This window comes from Ursus maritimus, unplaced genomic scaffold (genome assembly GCF_017311325.1).
Source record: "Ursus maritimus isolate PB19 unplaced genomic scaffold, ASM1731132v1 scaffold_6, whole genome shotgun sequence".
NCBI classification, from domain to species: Eukaryota; Metazoa; Chordata; class Mammalia; order Carnivora; family Ursidae; genus Ursus; species Ursus maritimus.
The window spans coordinates 18,823,296-18,845,800 of NW_024426774.1; the positions used below are offsets into that span (position 1 = coordinate 18,823,296).

At 36.4% G+C, this 22,505-nt stretch overlaps 1 protein-coding gene across 2 annotated transcripts in view; it reads left to right on the forward strand.

The window, feature by feature from the left end:
* The window catches only part of NCOA1 (nuclear receptor coactivator 1), a 183,833-nt gene that overhangs the window by 17,114 nt on the left and 144,214 nt on the right, over positions 1–22,505 (forward strand). The window lies entirely within an intron of this gene.

The following is a 22,505-nucleotide window of genomic DNA, read 5'->3' on the forward strand; positions in this document are numbered from 1 at the left end:
GTTGTTAAGCGTCTGCCTTCAGCTCAGGGCGTGATCCCAGTGTTCTGGGATCGAGCCCCCCATCAGGCTCCTCTGCTGGGAGCCTGCTTCTTCCTCTCCCACTCCCCCTGCTTGTGTTCCCTCTCTCGTTGGCTGTCTCTCTCTGTCAAATAAAGAAATAAAATCTTTAAAAAAAATAAAAAAATAAAAATTGCCTGTGAAATCACATTTTTTCCAAATTTGTACCTATTATTTAAATACTGCATTTCTAAAGAAGAGCTTTTCAGCTCTCCATTGTCAAACTAAATGTCCAATACAAGAAAGAAGCGTATGAATCATATGGCATTGACCATAATAAAAGTCTGTGCTTTCATTGAACTTACATTTTAGTGGAGGAAGGAGCCAGACAATAAAGAACACAGAGAGAGCACATAATTAATTTCAGGTGATTAAGTGCTATGACAAAAGTTAACTAGGAGAGTAGTAGGGAAGCGTTTTCATTTTAGGTAGGGGGCCAGATAAAACCGAAATGAGGCATCAGCCGTAGTTCCAGCTTGTTGATGGTGTTCTTTAAATATGACAAACACTGAACTCACTTAAGATTAGAACTAAGACTGAATACCTGTGGGAATTGCATATGTAATTATAATGTGTAATCGATTATACAATTATAAGGTAGAATGTAAATGTCGAAACTTGAACAAAATAAATTGAGGTATGGGAGTTAGAGTTATGAGTACACTTTCTCTCAATTTTTGTAGCAGAAATTCAGTAAATACTATCTAAAATTAAAATGTGAATGAAAAGCAGGCACCGTATTGGCTCTTAATAATCTTTTTTTCTTAAGGTAAAGGAATCCTTCTGGCCTCCGTGTTTTCTGATGAGAAATTCGCTGTCATTCTCTTGTTCTCCCATATGCAAATGCACTGTTTTTCTCTGGCTGCTTGCAAAATTTTTTTCTTTGTGTTTAGTTTTCAGAAATGTTATTGTGTGTCTGTGTTTGTATGTCTTAGGTTTAACCTGTTTGCAGTTTGCTCTGCTTCTTGGATTTGTTAGTTCATGATTTTCACCACATTTGTAAAATTGTCAGCCATATATCTTCAAATAGTTTTGCAGTGCACACTCTTTCTCCTTCTGGGATTTTGATGACATGAATGTTAGATCTTACGCAGTTGTTCCACAGGTCCCTGATGCTTCATTTATTTTTTTTCAACCTATTAACTTTCTTTGTTCAGACTGGATAATTTCAGTTGATCGATCTTTAAGTCCACTGATTCTTCTGTTACTACACTATCAAGTCCATCCAGTGAGTTTAATTTTGGTTGCTGTATTTTTCAGTTCTAAAATTTCCATTTTATTCTTTTTGTCTTCTATTTCTTTGCTGAAACTTTGTTTTTCCATTTGTTTCAGTACAGTTCGTAATTGCTTATTGGTTCATTTTACAAATAGCAGCTTTAAAATCCTTATTAGATAATCCTTTGTCATCTCAGTACTGGTGTCTATTAATTGTCTTTTCTCATTTAAGTTGAAGTTTTCATATATTTATTTTTTTCAGAATGAATATAATTATAAAAACATTAGGAGAATAAGGTTAAAGAGGACATAGAACCAATCTTAGCTGTATAAGCTCAATTTCTTTTTCTGTAAAGTAGACATGAGAATGTCTACTTTGTAGACTTTTGGGAAAGACTACATGAGAACATGTATGTAAAGTATCCAGCCCAGTCCCTGGCATATAAAAAATGCTCAAAAAATATTAGTTAACTTTGATAGAGAACGAACTGAGGATTGATAGAGGGATGTGGGAGGGGGATGGGCCAGATGGGTGATGGGTGTTAAAGAGGGCATTTGTGCTGAGCACTGGGTATTGTATGTAAATGATGAATCACTGAAGTCCACTCCTGAAACCAATATTGCACTGTAGGTTAATGAACTAAAACTGAAATATAAATTAAAAAAAAGAAAATATTAGTTAACTTGGAGCTGCTGCTGCTTCTTCTTTTTCTTCTTCTTCTTCTTTTTGATTATAGTGTTTTGAAATCATTACTGTCAACTACATAACATTTTAAGGGAAGAGGCTCTTTAAAAGAAGTCTTACCTCCTCCCCCACCCACCAGTTCTTTAAATTGTGATTACTTCATACAAAAATCAGCCTGTTTCTCAATACTGCCTTAGCTTTTTTTGTTGGAGATAGACCTTATTGTTGTTAAACTAAATGAGTTTCCTCCTTGTTCTAGGTCCAAGGAAGTTCATCCACTTGCTCTGTTTCTTTGAGAATCTTCTTTCTCCAGTACCTGTCCAGGGCAGGAGTGGAATGCTGTATTGTTGGCAGCTACCCCTTTCTTGCCACCAGGATGACAAATAGACTTTCCCTTTTTTGCTTTTAGGATTTTACGGCTAAGCATAGGGGAAAAGTAGAAGGAGGAAGTGGTAGAGAATGGATGTGGTGGTCATGACAGATAAACACAGGGGTATGACAAAGCTTAGAAAATGCAAATAGCTTTTAAGGCCATTGATAGTCACTGATTCTTGCTGAATTGAGAATTGGAAGCCCTTTTGAAGTGATATATCTTGATTTTTTTCCTTTTGTCATGAAACCTCTTTGACCGTCATGATGGAAAGTTTTTCCTGAGAACGTGACATTTAAGCTGAATTCTGAAAGATGAATTAGAAGTAACTAGGTGGGAGAAGAGGAATGTGCAGGCAGACAGAACCAGAATATCTAAAGGTCTTTGAGGAAGGAGCAGATAGCATATTGAAGGTACTCAAAGATGTCAGTGTGGAAATTAAAGATGGTGCGGTATTAGTAAAGGGATAGACACATAGATCATTGGAACAGGATAGACAATCCAGAAATAGGATGCATACAAATACGGCCAATTGATTTTTGATAAAGGTGCAAAAGCAATTCAGGAAAGAAAGAATAACTTTTTTTAGTAAATGGCTTTGCATTCATATGCAAAAAAATAAACTTTGATTTATACTTTACACCTTATATAACAACTCAAAATGCATTGCAGATCTAAATGTAAAATGAGAAACTATAAAGCTTTTGGAAGAAGGCATAAGGGAAAATCTTTTTGACTTGAGGTTAAGCAAAGAATTCTCAGAAATGATACAAAAGCACAATCCATTAAAGAAAAAAATTGATAAATTGGATTTAATAGAAATTAAAGGCTTTTGCTCTGTGAAAGCCACTGTTAAGAGACTAAGAATATAAGCTACAGACTGAGAGTATTTGCATATCACATATGCAATAAAAGACTTCTCTCAAGAATATATAAGGAACTGTCAAAGCTCAACAGTAAAGAAAGAAATGACTCAATTTAAAAATGGGCAAAAGACAGACATTTCATTAAAGAGGATATAAGGTTGGTAAATAAACACATGAAAAGATATTCAAAATCATTAGCCATTAGGAAATGCAAATTAAAACCATAGCGAGATATCAGTACATACCTATTAGAATGACTAAAGTAAGAAATATGTAATAACATATGTAATAATAAGGTGCTATCAAGAATGCAGAGAAACTGGAACTACCATACATTTCTGGGGACAATATAAAATGGTACATATTTTTCTTAAAAAAAAAAAGAAATTTTGGAATGAATTTATAAAGATTTACAGAAAAAATTGCCAAGATAATACAGGATGCCCATGTACCTCAGTTTCCTATAATGTTAACACCATATAAAAACAACCATGGGTACATATTTTAAAACACAGAAACCAACCTTGGTACATTACTTTTAACTAAACTCCAGATTTTATTCATATTTTACCAGTCTTTCTGTTTCTGATGTCCTTTTTCTGTTCCAGAATTCAAATCAGAATCCCACATTTTATTTAACTATCATGTTTCCTTAATCTCCTCTGGTTTGTGACAATTTGGTAGATTTTTCTTCTTTTTGATAGCTTTGACATTTTTGAATGGTATAGGTCAGATATTTTGTGGAGTGTCCCTCCTTTGGGTTTGTCTGATATTTTTCTCATGATTAGACTTAGGCTACGGTGTTTTGGGAAGAATACCGCAGGAAGGCGCCCATTTCTTTACACTGTATCACAGAGTACAGTATCAACACGACTATCAATGTTGAGGTTAACATTACTGATTTTTTTAAACACTCTGGAAACTAATATATATATATTTTATATAGTTAAACATATATTACCATATACCCAACAGTCACCCTCTGGGTATTTACCTTAGAGGAGAAAAACTTAATTTGACATAAACATCTGTATACAAATGTTTATAGTAGCTTTATTCATAATCACCAAAAACTGGAAACAACTTGAATGTTTTCCTCTTGGGTGAGTAGATTAAAAATGCGGTATATCCGTACAGTGGATTACTACTCAGCAATAAAAAGAAATAAATTAATGGTACATGTAACAACTTGGATGACTCTCAGAGACATTGTGTTAGGTGAAAAAAGCCAGTCTCAAAAGATTACCTACTGTATGCTATGACATTTTATATGACAGTCTTTTATATGACAGTCTTTTATATGACATTCTCTTCCATGACATTCTCTTCTATGACAAAAAGACAAAGTCATTCTGATTAGACCAGTTAGGGTTAAGGTGTGGTAGGAGGGTGTGACTGTTAAGCATGAGGGAATATTTATGTCTACAGGGAGTGGAGCTGTGTCTTCCACTTGTGTTGGTGGTTGCATTATTCAATATGTATGTTAAAATTCATAGACCTGTACGTGCAAAAAAAGTCAATTTACTATACAATATTTTACAAACTATGATTTTTAAAAAGTGAAGCTACAGTTTAAAAAAAGACTGCAGAACTAGAACACAGAGAGCACGAGCAAAAATGGTAAGAGGTAGGAAGAAATAGAGAGGAACCGCATCATTTGGTCCTCATAGGACTTAGTGCTCCTTTAAGCAGAGGAATGACCTGATCAGATCATTTTTAAAGAGAAGTTTATGAAATGTTTTTAATATTCGGTATGGAGAATGAATTGATGGGGGATAGACTGAAGATCTAAGAGGAAGAACAGAAAATAAGGCATCTCTTGCATCTTTTCCCACAAGTACTTGTGAAGTCCCGCTTCCTGAAATCTGTTTACGGTGTTAGGATTGTTGTGAAGATAAGAATAATAATATAAGCAGTCCTTTGTTTCTATAATTTTAATTTTTTTATACAGCCTGTATTTTCGCACATTGTACCCTGCTTTTCATATGAATAAACAAGTCTTTGTAACCAACTAACATGACAATTGCCTAGTTGTGTCTGTCCAATATTTTGGTTTCAGAAGTGTTGCCATCTTTAAAAAAATTATTTATGTAGTCCTTGGGATAAATACTTGCTCTTATTTTATAAAAATGAGTAGAAAATTAAAGAAATTCAGGTATAAGTACGCTTATAAATTGAATATTAGTTAAGACCAAGATTAAAATTACAAATCTTTGGCTTTAGTCAGATGCTTATCAGATGAAAGTATGTTAATCCAATATTGTGTGTGCAATAAGAGGGCAGAATTTGAAGAAAATGTAGAAATGTTGTAGTTATACTGTTGATAACTGGTTGGTGAAATTAGGGACATACATGTTTTTTAACCTTATAATAGCAACTCATTTTATTTTTTCACACATTTTATTTATCTTTCATACAAGTTTTCAGGTATATATTATGTATAAATATAAAGAATTTCCTGCAATAATAGTATTGCTATTAGATAATCTCTTATGTCAAACCTCATGAAATTGCCATTTTTAAAAGCAAAAAATTGTAGAATATTGGCAGTTTCACTTGGTAAACCTAGTATTTTTTTTCCCCCAGATTGATGCATTCTTGTCTGTAAATTCTTTATTCTTACATAGAGAAGAATATGTTGTTAATTTTCTAGGAGATACTTCTTGGTCCTGTTTCTGTACAGAAGTCAAAAAAGATTCACTGATTTGCGAAGAGATAGCAAAAATGTGAATTAATGTTCTGTTTTAAAAATAAATTTTACCTACAGAACTAGTTCTCCTTTTTGAAACAATGGCAAGATAGATAAAACTGAAGTCCCTAAAGTCCAGCTTGAACATTCCCGCAGTCCTGGTTCTCTCCCATTCTCTTCATAAGTAACTATTGTTAAACATTTGTTGTCTGTCTTTCCAAATATTTTTAATCCATTTTAATCCACATATATACTCTGATTTAAATACACCCAAATACACCCACATAGTTGTAGGAAATGTATAGTATTGTGTGGACTGTTTTTCATAAATGGCATATTTATATAGTTTGGCATTATGATTTTTGCACTCTACAACTTGTTTAGATCTGTGTTTTGTCTTTTTTTTTAGTTTCCACGTTGTTTTTTGTATTATGGCTATATTGTAGTTTTATTTGGACCCTCAAGGTTTTTACTGCAGATTGTTTATAATTTTTTAAAACTACTAACAATGAAGACAGAATTATCCTTGTATGTGCTCTCTCATGTGCCTACATGAGAGTTCCTTCAAGATAAAGAGAGTGGAATTGCTGAGTCATATGGTGTATGCATTTTTAAAATGTGTTATTTAGAAAATTTCAAACATATGCCAAAGTAGACAAATAGAATAATGAATTCCTACTCATTTTAAAAAATTATCAGTGCTTTACCTATCTTGTTTATCTGTACTCTCAGTCACTTTCTCCCCTCTCATATTTTGAGATAAATCTAGTTGTCATTTGATCTGTAAGTATTTCATATATTTCTGGAAAACATAAGTGCTTTCTTTTTTTTAGAAAAACATAGTCACAACACCATTATCATACTTCAGAATAATTCTTTGACATTATTAAATATTTAGTGTTCAAATTTTAGTTGTTTTAATGTCAATAACATTTTGTTCTATATTTTTATTATTTTACTTGTTTGAATTAGGATCCAAATAAGGATCCCAATGATTGGTTGATACACCATTATTTTTCTGGAAGTCTCTTTTAATCTATTTTTTTCCTTTTTCTCCCTCTTAACCTCTCTCCATCTCTTTTTTAATCATCTCCTTCTCCCCAACCCCCTTTTTCTTTTCCTGTCCCCATTTTTTTTCTCTGTTTTTAAAATTCTTGCAGTATATTGGTTGGAGAGACTGGGCCGTTTGTCTTAAAGATTTTTCCACACTCTGGCTCTTGCTTACTGCATCCCATGACGCTGTTTAACTTGGTTTTTTTGTCCTCTGTATTTCCTATAAATTTTTAGTTGGGCATGGATGCTTGATGAGATTCAGATTTGATTTCTTTTTGTCAAGACTATTTTATAGACAGTGTTGTCATCTAGTATAAGGAGGCACATAGTAATGGTATGTGCATTTTTAACTTGGAAGATATTGCCAGATATCTTCCAGAACCGTTGTTTCAATCTATACCTCCATCATTAGTATTTGAAGCATTGTTTCACATTTGTGAACTGTTGTTATCAAGCTTTCAACATTTTCTGAATTGACTAATGGAAAATGTCTTCTCGGTCTTTAATATTTCCCTAATTACTAGTGAGGTTGCTTGTTTTCTTTATTTTTTGGGATCATTTGTATTTTCTCTAATGGGAATTACATGTTCAAAATATGCTTTGTCTCTTTTGTTGGATGTTGAAGATTTTTCTTATTGATTTGAATTTCTTTGGATCTTTTGATTACACATCCTCTTTTTCTGTTATATAATCCCAAATATTTTTTCTTAGGTTATTGTTAGTCTTTCATTTTGATTATATTGTCCTTTGATATACAAAAATTGTACAAAAAATTATCACATTTATCCATCTTTTCCTTTATGGTTTATGTGTACTTTTTAGTTTGAGAAATGTTTCTTTCCTCACAGACATAAAAATATTCACTTAACACTTTTCTTAATTGTAAAAAACACATAACATAAAATTTACATCTTAACTATTTTTAAGTGTACAGTTCAGTAGTGTTAAATATATTCTCATTGTCGTGCAACTGATCTCCAGAACTTTTTGATTTTGCCAAACTGAAACTTGTTTTAAGTTTTATTTTAATTTAAATTCCAGTTAGTTAGCGTTCAGTGTAATATTAGTTTCAGGTATACACAAAGCTGAAACTTTATATCCATTAAACAACCCCCCCATTTTCCCCTCCCCCCAGCTTTTTTTTCCTAATAACTTAAGATTTAATTTTCACATTTAGCTATTTTGTTTCTCTTTCTCTCTCTTTTTTAACTTTTTGAAGGTATGGGATATAAATCTCACTTTTATTTAAATAGTTTGCCATTTGTCTTGGCAACATTTTTTATTTTTTTTTTAAGATTTTTTTTTTAATTTATTTATTCATTCGACAGAGATAGAGACAGCCAGTGAGAGAGGGAACACAAGCAGGGGGAGTGGGAGAGGAAGAAGCAGGCTCATAGCAGAAGAGCCCGATGTGGGGCTCGATCCCACAACACCGGGATCACGCCCTGAGCCGAAGGCAGACGCTCAACCGCTGTGCCACCCAGGCGCCCCAGTTGGCAACATTTATTGAATAGTCTGCCTTCTTGCTAATACCACATTTGTATATACTAACATCCCGTATTTACAGGTGCTGTTTCTACAGTTTGTATTCTGTTCCCTTGATCTATTTTTGTACTTATATGCCATTACCACCTACTTCCAATTACTGTGTTGTTAAAATAGTTTTTGATATCTAGTAAGACAAATAACACTGCTTTGTTCTTTTTCATAATGGTCTTTTTTATTTATATCTATGTGTGTATGTGTATCTTTTCTCTGTATTTTGAATCTACTTCATAAGAGGCCTGAGAAGTTTTGCTAGCATATTATTTGGATTTATATATCAACTTGGGGAAAATTAATATTTTTAGTATGTATATTGACTGTTTCTCCATTTATGCTTGAAGGTTTTGTTCTTTTGGAAAAGTTAGCTTTCTCCTTGAAGACCTTACACATATTTCACAGTTTTTTATTCCTAGGTGATTTTTATTTTTGATTCTTCTGGAATGAAGTGATTCTGTTTTGTTTTGTTTTTTTAACTGTAGTCTACCTGTTCCAGTTCTGATTTCCCCTTAGCCTACTTTATATTACATTTTCATAACATTTATCACCTTGTAACAGAGTTGATTATTTATTTTGTTTGTTGTTATTACCTGTCTTCCTTACCCTCTCCCCAAACCTAGAATGTGGTTTCTACAAGGACAGTGATCCGACTTTTATTTCTTGACATCAACTGAGCACTCATGAACCCCAGTAGTGATTCACCCTGTTCTTTTTGAATTTTATCAGGATAGGTATTCATATTTGGTGCAGATAACAACGTTTTGGGAGCCTTTTCCTTTCCAGAATGAATATGTTTTGTTTTCTTTTTCTTGATTTATTGCATTAGTTAAGTCTTCTAATACTGTGTTGAATAGTACATGTGATTTCCCTCATTATCTTGTTCTTAACATACATGAGAATACATCTGTTATTTTATTCTTAAGTATAATATTTGCCATTGGTTTCTAATAGATTTTAACAAAGTAGAGTAGTGTTTTGTTGTTGTTCCTGACTTAACAAAGTAGGGAAGTTTTTCTTTTGTTCTGAACTTGCTGAGGATTTTTATTTTAGGATTTTGAATTTTATTAATGGGAAAAGGAACATAAATTATCTCTAGGGGAATTTTCACTGTTTTGCAGATGACCAAGAGACAGAAAAGCTGAACATATAGTGGTTGCTAAGAAACAGAAATTGAGGGGAGCTTTTGGCAGTCTTACAGGGGTGGAAAGATTTGGAATTCTGGGTTACCAAGACAGCTATAACTTGAGTGACCAAGACCATGAAGAGAATATAAACCTAGAGAAGTGAGCCCAAAAGTCTGAACCATGTTGCCTCTAGAAATTGTTGCAGATTAGTAAGCATAAGCTAATAGGCAGAAAAATTGAGCAGAAAGTAGCTGCTGAGAGGCTGAGAAGCTAAGCAGAATTTTCAGCAGTCTAATGGTACTATAGAGATAGAGGAGTCCTGGTCAATGCCCTCAGCTTTTAGATGAGATCTGTGAGTGACTATATCCTAGCAGGAAGGGGGAACTAGAGAAATAGACCAAGTCTTAATGTGCTTGAAAACTGGCTTCAAGTTAGCTGATTGCATTGGCTTCTGTTGCCAACCAGAAACTAAAGAAAATCTTCTATTGAGAAAGAGGAGCATTCACAGCCTCTACAGTTTTTATTACACAGTATCTGACATTCAGTCCCTAGATTCCAGGCATGCCAAGAGTCATGAACAAGAGAGAAACAGATATAGAAACACAGATGATCAGGTGTGGACTTCAGTGAAAAACGTTGTGCCACTTCCTTTATCCCTTCTTTGTTTCAGATGAGAAATCTGTCATTTGAATTGTCTTTTCGTATAAAACATCATTTTTCGGTAAAGCATCATTTTTACTCTCACTGTTTTCATTACATTTTCTTCGTCTTTAGTTTTCAGAAGTTAACTATGATGTGTCTTGTTTGTGGATTGTTCTGAGCTTATCCTATTTAGAATTCACTTAGCTTCTTGAATTCCTAAATTTATGCGTTTGGCCAAGCTTAGAAGTTATCAGCTTTTACTTTTTAAGAGTACTTTTCAGCCCTGCTCTCTTTCTTCTTTTTGGGAGTCTGATGACATGAAAGGTAAATCTTCTGTTATATTCCACAGGTCCCCAAGGTTCTGTTAATTTGTTTTCAGTATTTTCTCCTTGTTGTTAAGATTGGGTAGTTTTTTTGTTCTGTCTTCCAGTTCAGTGATTCTTCCCTCTGTCCTTTCCATTCTATCATATTCATCCTTGAATCTTTTATATCATTACTGTATTTTTTGGTTCTGAAATTTCCATGTGGTTCTTCCTTATATTTTCCTTTCTTCGCTGAGACTTTCTATTTTTTTTTATTGTTTGTTTTAAGCATATATGTAACTTGAGACGTTTTTATGACGGCTGCTAAAAACCCTTTTCAGATATCTTAACATCTTGGTCATTATGGGATTGACATCTGTGTGTCGTCTTTTTTCATTCAGTTTGAGATATTCCTGGTTCTTGGTATGATGAATGATGTTCATTTGATACCTGGACATTTTGAGTATTATGTTCTGAGACTGGATTTTTTTCTAAACATTCTGATTTAGCTGGCTTCCTCTGGCACTGCTCCAGCATGAGAAGGGGAGTGCTCTGCTGCCGCATTCCTGCCTGGTGCCGATAGAAGTCCAGGCGGCTCATTCTGCCTCCTTTAACTGTCAGGTTGGAAGGAAATTCTTCATTACTGTTGGTCGGGTGTGGCAGTTCTGGCTTCCACTGACTTTTCCCTGGCTAGGAGGGTCAGGAGTGCCTCAGTACTGCCTTCCACATGGCCTCCACGGGGAGGGCCAGTTTCTGCTGGGCAGTGGTGAAAGGCCTGACTTCACTAGGCCTCTCCTGAAGCCAGCCTATCCTGGGGAGGGAGGGGGCACCTCGTTACTTCCAGGTGAATGTCCCAAGTTCTCCATGTGGTCTTGGCTGACACCAAGCCCCCCAGCTGGCTTTCTGTGACGTGACTGTGGTTGGTAGTGTGGGGTTCCTTGTTACAGCTTGACAAGGGTGGGGAAGTCTAGGCTCCCTACTTGGCCTTTGTTGGAGGGGGGTGGGTCCACAGCTTTTTAAATTTTTTGTGATGCTTGTCTGGGTATAACAGCTTTTGTCTAGACTGTCCCTTTTCTGATCTTTTGGCTAAGGAGAACAGGATTTTGTTTTATTTGTTTGTTTATTTGTTTGAGGAGTCTGTGTCCGTTGGGATTTCCAGGTTGCCAGCTTCTTCAACTCCTAGACTGAGATATTTAAGGCACAAAAAAACCCCCACAGAACTCACTACCATGTCATTTTCTCTGGGCCCTAGGTCCCTACCTGGTCTGCCTTGTCTCTCTCTACTTTTAGAGTGTTCTTCTATTTGTTATATATGATATACAGGACTTTGACTTTTATTTTTGTGAGAGGAATAGGGAAAAAATACATCTATTCCACTTTCCCAGAAGTGGAAGTCTTCAAGTACTTTTAATTCTTAATTGTTTAGTTTTCATTATAGTTAAAATTCCCTTTTAGTCTGTTTGCCATATGCTTGAGTGGGTAGAATTTTATCACTGTGGCTTACATTTAGGACTTAAAAAAATTTTTTTTAATAAAAATGGTTCATCATCTAGAAATGGAAGTTTTAGAATTAATTTCTTTGTCTTAATTATTGGAGAAAATGATAATTTTCTATATCCCATTTTATTAAAAATATATACATAAAATCTCTAGTTTTTGTTTGCTTCAGGAGAAATGTCCCTGTGTGGTTTATGTATTAATTTTGCATATCTTATTGAATTAAGATAAGCATAATTATCTTATAACATTTTAAATGTTTTCTAAAGTAGATTGCTTTACTTCCATGTGATTGATCCAGATAGATACAACTGACTGTCATATTGTTTTCATAACCTCAGGTTCTTTTTACAACTACATCAGAATGAATTAATACACTAAGAAATCAGGGCACCAGGTTGGCTCAGTCAGTTAAGCATTTTACACTTGGTTTCAGCTCAGGTCATGATCTCAGGGTCAAGAGAACAAGCCCTGTGTCAGGCTCCATAATGAGCACAGAGTCTGCTTGAGGGTCTCTTCCTCTCCCCTAGCCACCCCCCACCCTTGCGCGCGCGCTCTCTCTCTCTCTCTCTCTCTCTCAATAAATAAATAAATAAATAAAATCTTTTAAAAATATGCTGAGAAATCACTAAATACCACTCTGAGGGGTTTAGAAATAAATAAGGTTAAGTTTAATATCATCTTAGATACTACCTGGATTTTTATAGTGAATTCTTGATTTTAGGCCTAAAATGTGTCAGGTATCAAGCTGGACACTGGGAAGAATATCTTCACTTTGATTTTGCTCTTTGCTTGTAGTGGTTTTCAATTTTCTTTTGGATCAGGAATCCATTGGAGGGTCTGCTTAAAGCTGTATGCAGTCCCTTTTCATAAACATTCACACATGTTCAATCAGGGTGATTCAAGGATCTTCTAAACTCCCCGAGTTCACAGATTTTGGGTCAACCCTCTGTAGTTTTAAAGATATTTTTACATGCTTTGGTACTTTTTAAAATATCGCAAAAACAACTTTGAGCATTAGTGGTTTGTGTTCATATTTTACAGTGAAGAAACGGCTGCTCAAAATGGTGTGTGACTTGCCTCGTATCACAGAGCTGTCAGATGTGAGTCTAGAATTGAAGACACTCCTAACTTATAATAATTTGAGAGAGCATCAACATTTTCTAAGTTTCTTGCTCCTTAATGTCAGATTGCTGCCTAATAAGATCCTGTCACCTTTCCCTCACTGTCCACAAATGAGTGCGCCTGTTTTGCCACATTATCACACCGGGTGATCTTTACCTCCAGTGCTTGCTGAATTGATAGGTGCACGATGATTTTTGTTGCTTTGTATTTAGGGTCCTCTGTCCACTTATCTATCAGAGTCTTACAGGTTATTAGATCATTTTGTATAAATTTTTAATATGTTAAGAATATTTGTCATAGTTTTTGCAAATACTTTTACCCTTTTTATTTGCCTTTAATTTTGTGATTTCCTTTTATGTTTAGGAGTTTTGAAATAAGCATTCAGATTTCCTCTAATAAAGATTTGAAGGATTTTGATTAGAATTGCATCAAGTTAAGGATATATTTGGAGAAAAATTGGTATCGCTATATTATATCTTTATGCTCAGTCATTTTATATCATTGTTTAGTTCCTCCAGCCTTTTCTGTACTTCTTCGTGCTGTTTCTGTATGTATGCACCTTAGCGGAATCAGGAAATCTTTTCTGTCCCTGTACTCTTGGGGACTTTCCTTATGTACTCTGACTCCCAGGAGTTTTTTCCTGGCCTCCTCACTAGAAATCTGGGGTTTCCTTCTTTGAGTCTTAGTGCTGCCCCTCTCTACTGTTACACAGTTGTACCCCATTAGGTCCCTCCTGGGTTGAAGTAGTAAGGGAAAAAGAAAAACGCATCATGAGGATTTCCCCCATACTTTTCATAGTATCTTGGCTCCTTTTTCTAGTTCCTTAGGACAGATGGACAGGTTTTCTCTTAGGCTTTTAAGTGTCCTGTCTCTGAGGTATAGCTTTGTGACTTGGGCTGGCTTCAGGGCAGGGGCGGGGGTGGGGTGGGTAAGGAACTGGTAACTACCCCCCAACCCAACACACATACACTTCCCAGCTCACAGATGCCCCTTTTACTCTAGATAGAAAGAGGGGGTTTCTCTTGGAGTTTTTGCTGTGTGTGCCTCTGGCATAATTCTGGGACTCTGCCCATCCTCTTGTCAAAGTGGTAGGTGGAGGGTTTTTTAAAAAAGAGTAAACTCACCACCATATTGATTGTTCGTTTAAGTTTTGACTTCCCTCCTCAATGCTCCTGCCATTGTTTACTTTTCAGAGTCTTCAGGTGGTTAGTTGCACTATTCTCTCAAGAGCTTTGAGTTGTATTCAGTGGGAGAGATTGCTGTAGTGAATGGGCTTACTACTTCTTGGCCTTCACTGAAAGTCAAGTTATTTCATTTTGAAAATAATTTTTGTTTTTGTTTTCCAAAAATTCTTTCTTGTTCCTTGATTGCTGCATTTCATGAACAGATTTTTCTTGTTTTATGAATATATTCACTTCTTGAATCTCTCTGAAGATACCAATCAAAATTAAGGACCTTTTATTTCTTTTTGTTACCGTACTCTCTTGCTTTGGGTCATTGTGCCCTTGCTTTTTCACCTTAGTGCCTCCCTTAGTTTTTATTAAATAGCTGGTAAGGTTTAGCTGTTCTTCTTCTTCTTCTTCTTCTTCTTTTTTTTTAAGATTTTATTTATTTATTTGACAGAGATAGAGACAGCCAGCGAGAGAGGGAACACAAGCAGGGGGAGTGGGAGAGGAAGAAGCAGGCTCCCAGCGGAGGAGCCTGATGTGGGGCTCGATCCCACAACGCCGGGATCACGCCCTGAGCCGAAGGCAGACGCTTAACCGCTGTGCCACCCAGGCGCCCCTAGCTGTTCTTCTTTACAGTATTTTCAAATGAAGGTCTGAATCAGTGGTTATCAACTTGAATATATATAACAGTCCCTTGGGGACCCAGTTTAAATGCAGATTCCTGGCCTCACAGAAATCTGATTCAGTAAGTCTGGGGTAGGGCACCTAAACACTTAGGTGATTCTGATGCTGTTAACATCTAGGTAACTGGTGTAATTCTAGAAAGGTCAATATTCTCCTTCACAAAGCATTGTCTTCTTCAGTGAATATCATCTCTGACCACAGGACTCTGCAGGTTGGCCTTCTGCTTGCTCTGGTGAATAGGAGGTGGAGTTCCCTTTTTCTTTATCAGGCACTTGCAGAGACAAGGCTAACAAGCTGGGACCTGTCCCTCCCTCATTTCAGCTATAGGGAAGGAATTTATATGCAGGGAGAGTTCTGATTAGTTCGAGTTGTCTTTTTTTTTCCCCCTTTTATAGAGATTGTCCCTAGCCTATTACCTCCATCTCAAAGTTCACTCTGTAAGTCCTCTGACAAAAACTTTAGACTCAGCATTTACTACTTACCACCAGAGTCGTACTGGTCACCTTTGGTGGTTTTTCACTCATTTGTTCTGTGGTCTGCTTACACTTGCAGGCTCTTCTGACATGAGGTATTTAAGACAGGGAAGAGGTAGATGCATGGGCTCAGGCTGCCATCTTGAACTAGAAAGCCACTGTTAGTTTTAAAGTGATGTTGGTTTGTAATGTGCCAAGAGGTATTTTTAATTCTCACATAAACATAAAATCTGTAGCAGGATTGCCACTTATTCATACTCAGGAGTGCAAAGAAAAATGTAGCTTCTTTGTAACTCATCTTTTCATTTTGATGGACCCTGGTCACTGGGTAACTAGAGGAAGAGTACCGGTCTTACTTCAGTCTGGTAAACTAAGTCTTATCCAGTAATTTAAATTAATCTCTTTGGGGGGGGGGGGCGCCTGGGTGGCGCAGTCGTTAAGCGTCTGCCTTCGGCTCAGGGCATGATCCCAGTGTTCTGGGATTGATCCCCACATCAGGCTTCTCCGCTAGGAGCCTGCTTCTTCCTCTCCCACTCCCTCTGTTTGTGTTCCTTCTCTCGCTGGCTGTCTTTCTCTGTCAAATAAACAAATAAAATCTTTTAAAAAATTAATTAATTAATCTCTTTGGATATTTCAGTCTCTGTTTGGATACGAGTCATTCAGATATCATCTCTTATCTCACACCTTCCCGAAGTGGAATCCAGACTTATGGGTTGGATGTCCATGGCTTGTGTGACCTTGTAGTGGTGGAAGGGTGTCAGGACCTGTGGTCCATGTGCTGTCTCCTCTGGTTATTCTCTCCTGTCCCCTTTGGTGTAAATGGTAATGCTACCCCCTGGAGTTGTGACTGCTATAGTGCTACCAGAACTGTCCTTGGGTGTTCTTCAGATGTCTGGCTAAAGTTTACAACTGATGTTACTTGAGATCTGTTCTCCTGGTTCCCAGGATGCATTGGCCACCTTCCCAGGTGTCACGGATAACCTGAGGTCTGCCTAGGGCTTTGCATTGGCCCCCTCGCCAGGTGGTGTCTTTTCCAGGCCTCTAATATGGAATTACTTTGCTCCTAATCACACTGACCTCTTCTGGCAAACTCACCATCCATCATCTCTGATTACCTTTCCTGTACTACTTTTTAGAGCCCTCAGAATTTCCCAGTGCCTTCCATGATTCATAGAAAAGGAAGACTCCAGAGCTGATCTCACACCCTTCCTCAATCTGATCATGCTTCTGTGTATATTTTTTGATGGTTATCTCCAGCTTATGTGGGGTGTTTAAGAGGGGAGGTGAGAGTTCGGTGGTATGTGTTGTGGGGGGATGCTCCCCAAAGGCAGACGGCACCATCTNAGCAGGAAGGAGAGCAAAAGCCATTCTAACTCCCAGATTTCCTTATTCCATCAAACAGCAGTGGGAATGTTGGTCTGCTCGCTTCTCCTGTCTCTGTCTCACTTTTTTATCCCACAATCCTCTGGCCAGAATTAGGAATTGGAGGCTTTAATTCACACTTTCTTTAGGTTTGATCTTCTTTCCACCCTAGGTAACAAGCCTTACATTGTAGCTGTCATGAGCAGAAGGGCTATCTGCTGTATAATGTAGAAAAAGCTATAATCTGAGTCTTTCAGGTTTGATTAGAAGATATTAGTGTCAAAAATTTTTTTCCTTTGGGAAAACTAGACTTTCAAGGCTTTTATCTTACTGCAAAACTCTTTTTTAAATTCAGGTAAATATTAAATATTTCTTTCTCTTCATATTCCTAAATTTCTCCAACCACATGGGTACTATTATAGAATAGTAGAGAAGTCTGTAGAAGGAAATACAAATGGGAAAAATATTTTAATAACTGTTTTCATAATCATTAGGGTATATCTACCCTCATTACTCTCCTTTAAAAATTGCTTTGTTTTTTCTTACACATTTACCCTCTTACCCTTTTAATTATAGTATAGATTCTTATGATTATGTTTCTGAAAAATATTTTTATTTGATTTGTATTAAGCCTGTAATTTGGGGACCATTTTGTGTTTTAATAATAATTTTCCCAAACAGGAAAATAGTCTGTGTCTCTATTTTTTGTATCTTCTTTAAATATTTATCAGCAAGGTTTTGTAAAATTTTGGAATGTGGCTTTAAAATACAGGTCTCATATTCTTTTTACATGATTCTTTTTCTTTTTGATTTTGTTGTCGTATGTGTTTAAAAGAGCAAAATTCAGCTTGCAGTTCAGTTCCTTCTGCCTTATGGCCCTGTCCTATGTGTTCCCATAGTTCTTTGTTTACTGGTCTTTTCTCAAATTCCTCATATTTGTGATTAGCTCAAGGGCAGGGCCTCAGGTACTGTTTGTCTTTATTTGCCTTAGTGACTGGCGTATTCCTGCTCATAATTGGTGGTGGGCGGGGGATTAGCAAACTCCTTCACTGATTTATTTTTCTCTGTAGTACTTACCAGATGCTTTTAAAAAAAATTTATTTATTTTATTTTTAGAGAGGGGGGAGAGGCAGAGAGAGAGAGTTCCAAGTAGACTCCGCTCTGAGCGTGGAGCCTGATGGGGGCTCGATCCCATGACCCTGAGATCATGACCAGAGCAAAAACCAAAGAGTAGGACACCCAACCGACTGTGCCACCGTGGTGCCCCCTTACCATATCCTAATGTACTATATTGTTTACTTACTTTTTTTTAATTTATTGTCTCTTTTCCCCCCACTAAATTCTAAGTGCCACCAAGATAGAGATTTTTAACTGTTTTGTTTACTACTGTGTTCATAATACCTAGAAGAGTACCTGGCAGAAGGATGACCAGTGATTGTAGAATGATTAATTAACGACTTGTTCAAATTCAGATAATTGCCTAAATTATTCCATATGATCTACCAAATATGATAGGTATAAACTTCTGGAATGGAAAAAAAATTAGTAATGTAGTCATAAAGGCATAGAGTTCAAAAGCTAGGAATACCTTAATATCATCTAATTTGGTCTCATTTTGCGAAATGCCCAAAGGTGAAGTGACTTGACTTAGCACACATGGTCAGTTAATTGTTGAGACGGAACAAGTATTTAGAACTCTTGAGTAAAACTTAATAATTAATTGTGGCGTCCGGATATGTGGTAGGCAGAATATGTGATTGTAGTTAAGAAAAAGCGCAGGTTCCGGAGTCAGATGTAGGCACGTTACCTGATCTGTGCATCAGTGTCCTCCTGTGCAAACGAGGAATAATTGCACCTTTCTTGCAGATTGTTCTGAGATACCTATGAGACAAAGCACATTAACTCTTACCACACTGCCTGCCGTTCAGTGGAGGCTCAATAAAGGTACCTTCCATTGTCACTATTTGGAATATTTTTCATCTGTAGCTTGTGAATGTGAAAGATCTTTAGCTCTTGTTGGGGCTTTAATCTCTGTAGTGTGCCAAGCTCCCAGGTTCTCTGGATTGAGGCATATCTTCGTCCTTTGACCCAGAGAACACTCTTCTCTGCCAGCCTTTGCCTGTTTAGCACCTACTTATCTTTCAGGTCTCTTCTTATATCTTGCATTTTTAAGCTTTTATTTTTAGTATTTCTAAGCATATACGGAAGTAGAGAGTATGAGAAATCGCTGTTACCCAGCATCAATAGCTGTCAGCATTAAGTATGTTTACATATCAAAGCTGTCCTTGATACCCTAGTAAAAATCCTTTAGTTTTTTTTTCCTTCTTAGCACATTAACACAATTTGTCACTGTGTATCTAATGTTTCTCTTCTCCATTAGACTGTAAGCCCCATCAAGGCATGAGTTGTGTGTATTTTCTTTATTGTGATGTACACAGTATCTTTTACGGTGCCTGAAACGTGGGAGACACTGTATATGAACGAATTCTTAAATAACTGAGAAAGTTGTAAGGGATTTGAAAAGAGGAACATTTGATGGAAGCCTTTTGACTCACAAAGATTGAGAAGCATTACTTGGGCAGCTTTATATGAAAACCATAGGTAGCTTCTTAGGTGCTCAGATTCATATACTTCTAAGTGAACTTGCCCTCTGTTTTGGTTTTTTTTTTTCCCCAAGTAAGTTTCTGTTGCAAAGCAAATTCAAGAATATCAGTTGAGTTTATACAATATTGTCCATTGTGAATGATGAAATTAGCTTTTGGGGATCACTCTTGGATAAGGTACAATGACCCATTGAGGTTCTAGACCCATCAGGCTGAGCGATCAAGTACCTCAGCAGCTCTGTGGAAAAGAGATAGTCTTGAGGCCCTTGCCCAGCCATCAGCCTGTCTATCTCGTTATTATAGCTTCATTTGATGAAAATCAAGAAAACTGTTTTTCTCCTCAAATTGCTATCCCCTCCTACTTTTTTTGTACTGTTTTGAAGTAGTAACCATGGTTACTAGTAGAGGCTCCTTAGAGCTTTAAAAACCTCAGTCAGTTTCACAGCTGGAGGCAGAATGATCTAGATAAAAGCATAAGAATAAAGCTTAACTGTGGTTTTTTCCCTCTGTTAGAACTGAGTTCTTTCATTAGGGAGCACTTTGCATAAAGTGAAATGTTCTTTGTTCTCACTGGAGTAGACAACATTTTCATTTAAATTAACAGTAAGTTAGCACCTGGCTCCTTTTTTAGAGTCAGGAAAGAGAGGTAATGCTACCACTTGCCTGTCCTCCACCAGAATCAACCCTCTCTGTGTCCTCTTGTCTCTCTCCTCTTTTTCCTTACCACCTTCCCGGGCCACAGGGAGTGATAGTAATACTGGGATTTAAGGCTCAGATGGAAGAGACTGTGAAGTTGGAGGTTTAGATTAATGGGGTGAAAAGGGAATGAAGGAGCACTAAACCCCTGATACAGTGGTACCAGAAGTATGTTTGCCAGGATCAAGGAGAATCGAGGGCCAGCTTTTGTCAGAGGGCCAGAGTAAGTGATTTCTAGAAGGAAGGCTGGGCAGCAACTACTACCTTGAGGGATGACACTATTGAGAAGGGAGAGGAAATCTATGTTTATTAAGCATGTAATATGTATTGAATACCTGCAGAGGTAGTTTCTACTCTATCATGCTCTCTCTTATACTAGGCTGAAAGGAGGCTTTTAAATTTTAAAATGACTCATAATTGTTTTCTTTGTAGTGATTTTCTATTCTGAAACTGTGCCACCTTCGCTTACAGCTGGTTTATACCATCTGGTTTCTTGATGTGATCTAGACCAGATGTTGGCAAACTACAGCCAATGGGCTAAATCTGGCCTGCAGCCTGTTTTTTGTAGATAAAGTTTTATTAGAACACAGCCACCGCTACTCATTAGTTGCTACAGAGACTGTGTAGCCTGCAAAACCTTAAATATTTACTAAATGGCTCTTTACAGAAAAGTTTGCCAACCCCTGATCTAGATGGACTAGATCAGTTCATCTTGGACTAGATGTGGGAATGGTTATAATGGGAGAAAAGCACACTCTTAGGTTATACTCTTTGTGGACATTAGAATAGTGGCAGCATGCAAAGATGGTTCTGGGGATTTGGATGAACGTGGCTTTCTGGGCCCTTTTAATCACAAGCCCCAACCTAAAATGTGAAAGGAAACCTTAAATGTAAACCTTGTGGCTGGGTTGTGGTTTTTTGGTACATTTCTTTGCCATTTTTTATTCCTACATACATACCTGTGACCATAGTCTCATATGGACTTATTCTGATTTTGTTACTCATTTGTATACTCACATAAATGTAGATTTACATAAGTATATTAGTCAAGTGACCTTGGAGATATCTGCTCCAACGTCCTTATTTTACACATGGCAGAAACTGAGTTTCTGAGAAGTTGTCCTATATACCAAATGTCACAAAAGCAGGTTAGTGGCAAATTTGGGGAGTAAAATCCTGGTGTTTTGACTGATTTCCTGCTGTCATGGATTCACACATGAGCCTCCTCTGTAAGGCCTTGCCTAGTGTATCTTTAAGGAGGACTAAGAAAACTAAAGCTAAAGAGGAGACATAAATTATGGATTCTTGTTTAATTCTGCTACTGATATCTCTGCAATTGTTAGTAAGTGTACCATCCTTTGAAAGACAGAAGCAAGAATCTAGAATATAAATTAGGTTTGTAAGGATGATTATAGACTAAGTTCTAGATATTTGCTTCATTTCCAGGTAGATGTGCAATTATTCGAGTAGACACAGCCCCTATTCACAGTCCCTGAATAATTTAATTTGTAAGTGGAACATTGGAGAATCCAGAATCTGTGTTGTTCTAAGCGGGTTACATAAAAGTGTTTTTCACTTGTGAAATGAATAAACTATGATTTGTAATTTGTAATAAAAAGACTTAATTTATGATTTCATAACTTAATGAAAAAATTCCTTAAGAAGATATGCTTTAACTCAAAAGACAAAAGAAATACAGCAGAAATTATAGCCATTTTACTTTTATATTCCTGATAGGAATATTGCCATCCACAATTGGGGCAGAGTCATTATTTTCCTTAAAAGGCCTCTCCCTTTATTGCATCAGAAAAATAATCATAGAATTTCTTCTTGCTGGTTCTCTGGGGACCCGTTTTAGATGAGAGAAATCCTAAGAGGAGCTTGCACAAAAGATCTACATTAGAAACTGTACTAAAAGAGCAGATATTAGCGTCCTTTGGCTTATTCCGAAGATGATTTAAAACCTTAACACCAGCATTATTTGCCTATATTTAATTAATCTCTACAGAGTTGTATAATTGCTCCTTTTCTTCTTGTATGTGATAAGTCAGGCCCCTCTACTTTCTTTCCTTTTACATTGGAGAAGTGTTTTAAATTTTTTTCTTAACTTTCCTTTCTTTTGTAATATAATGAACAAATTCATATAGCTCAACAAACTTAACCAATCTTAACTATAAATTAGTTATGTTCAACTTTTAAAGTACATGATTGCTATGTAATCTTTCAGAAATTGAAGCCATTTTAGCAAGTCAGTATTTTATATTTAGTTTTATATTTTCATTGAAGTCGTATCTCCAAATGGGTTGTATACACAAAGAGAATAAAATGGAATGTATGTTTAAGTTTGGAAT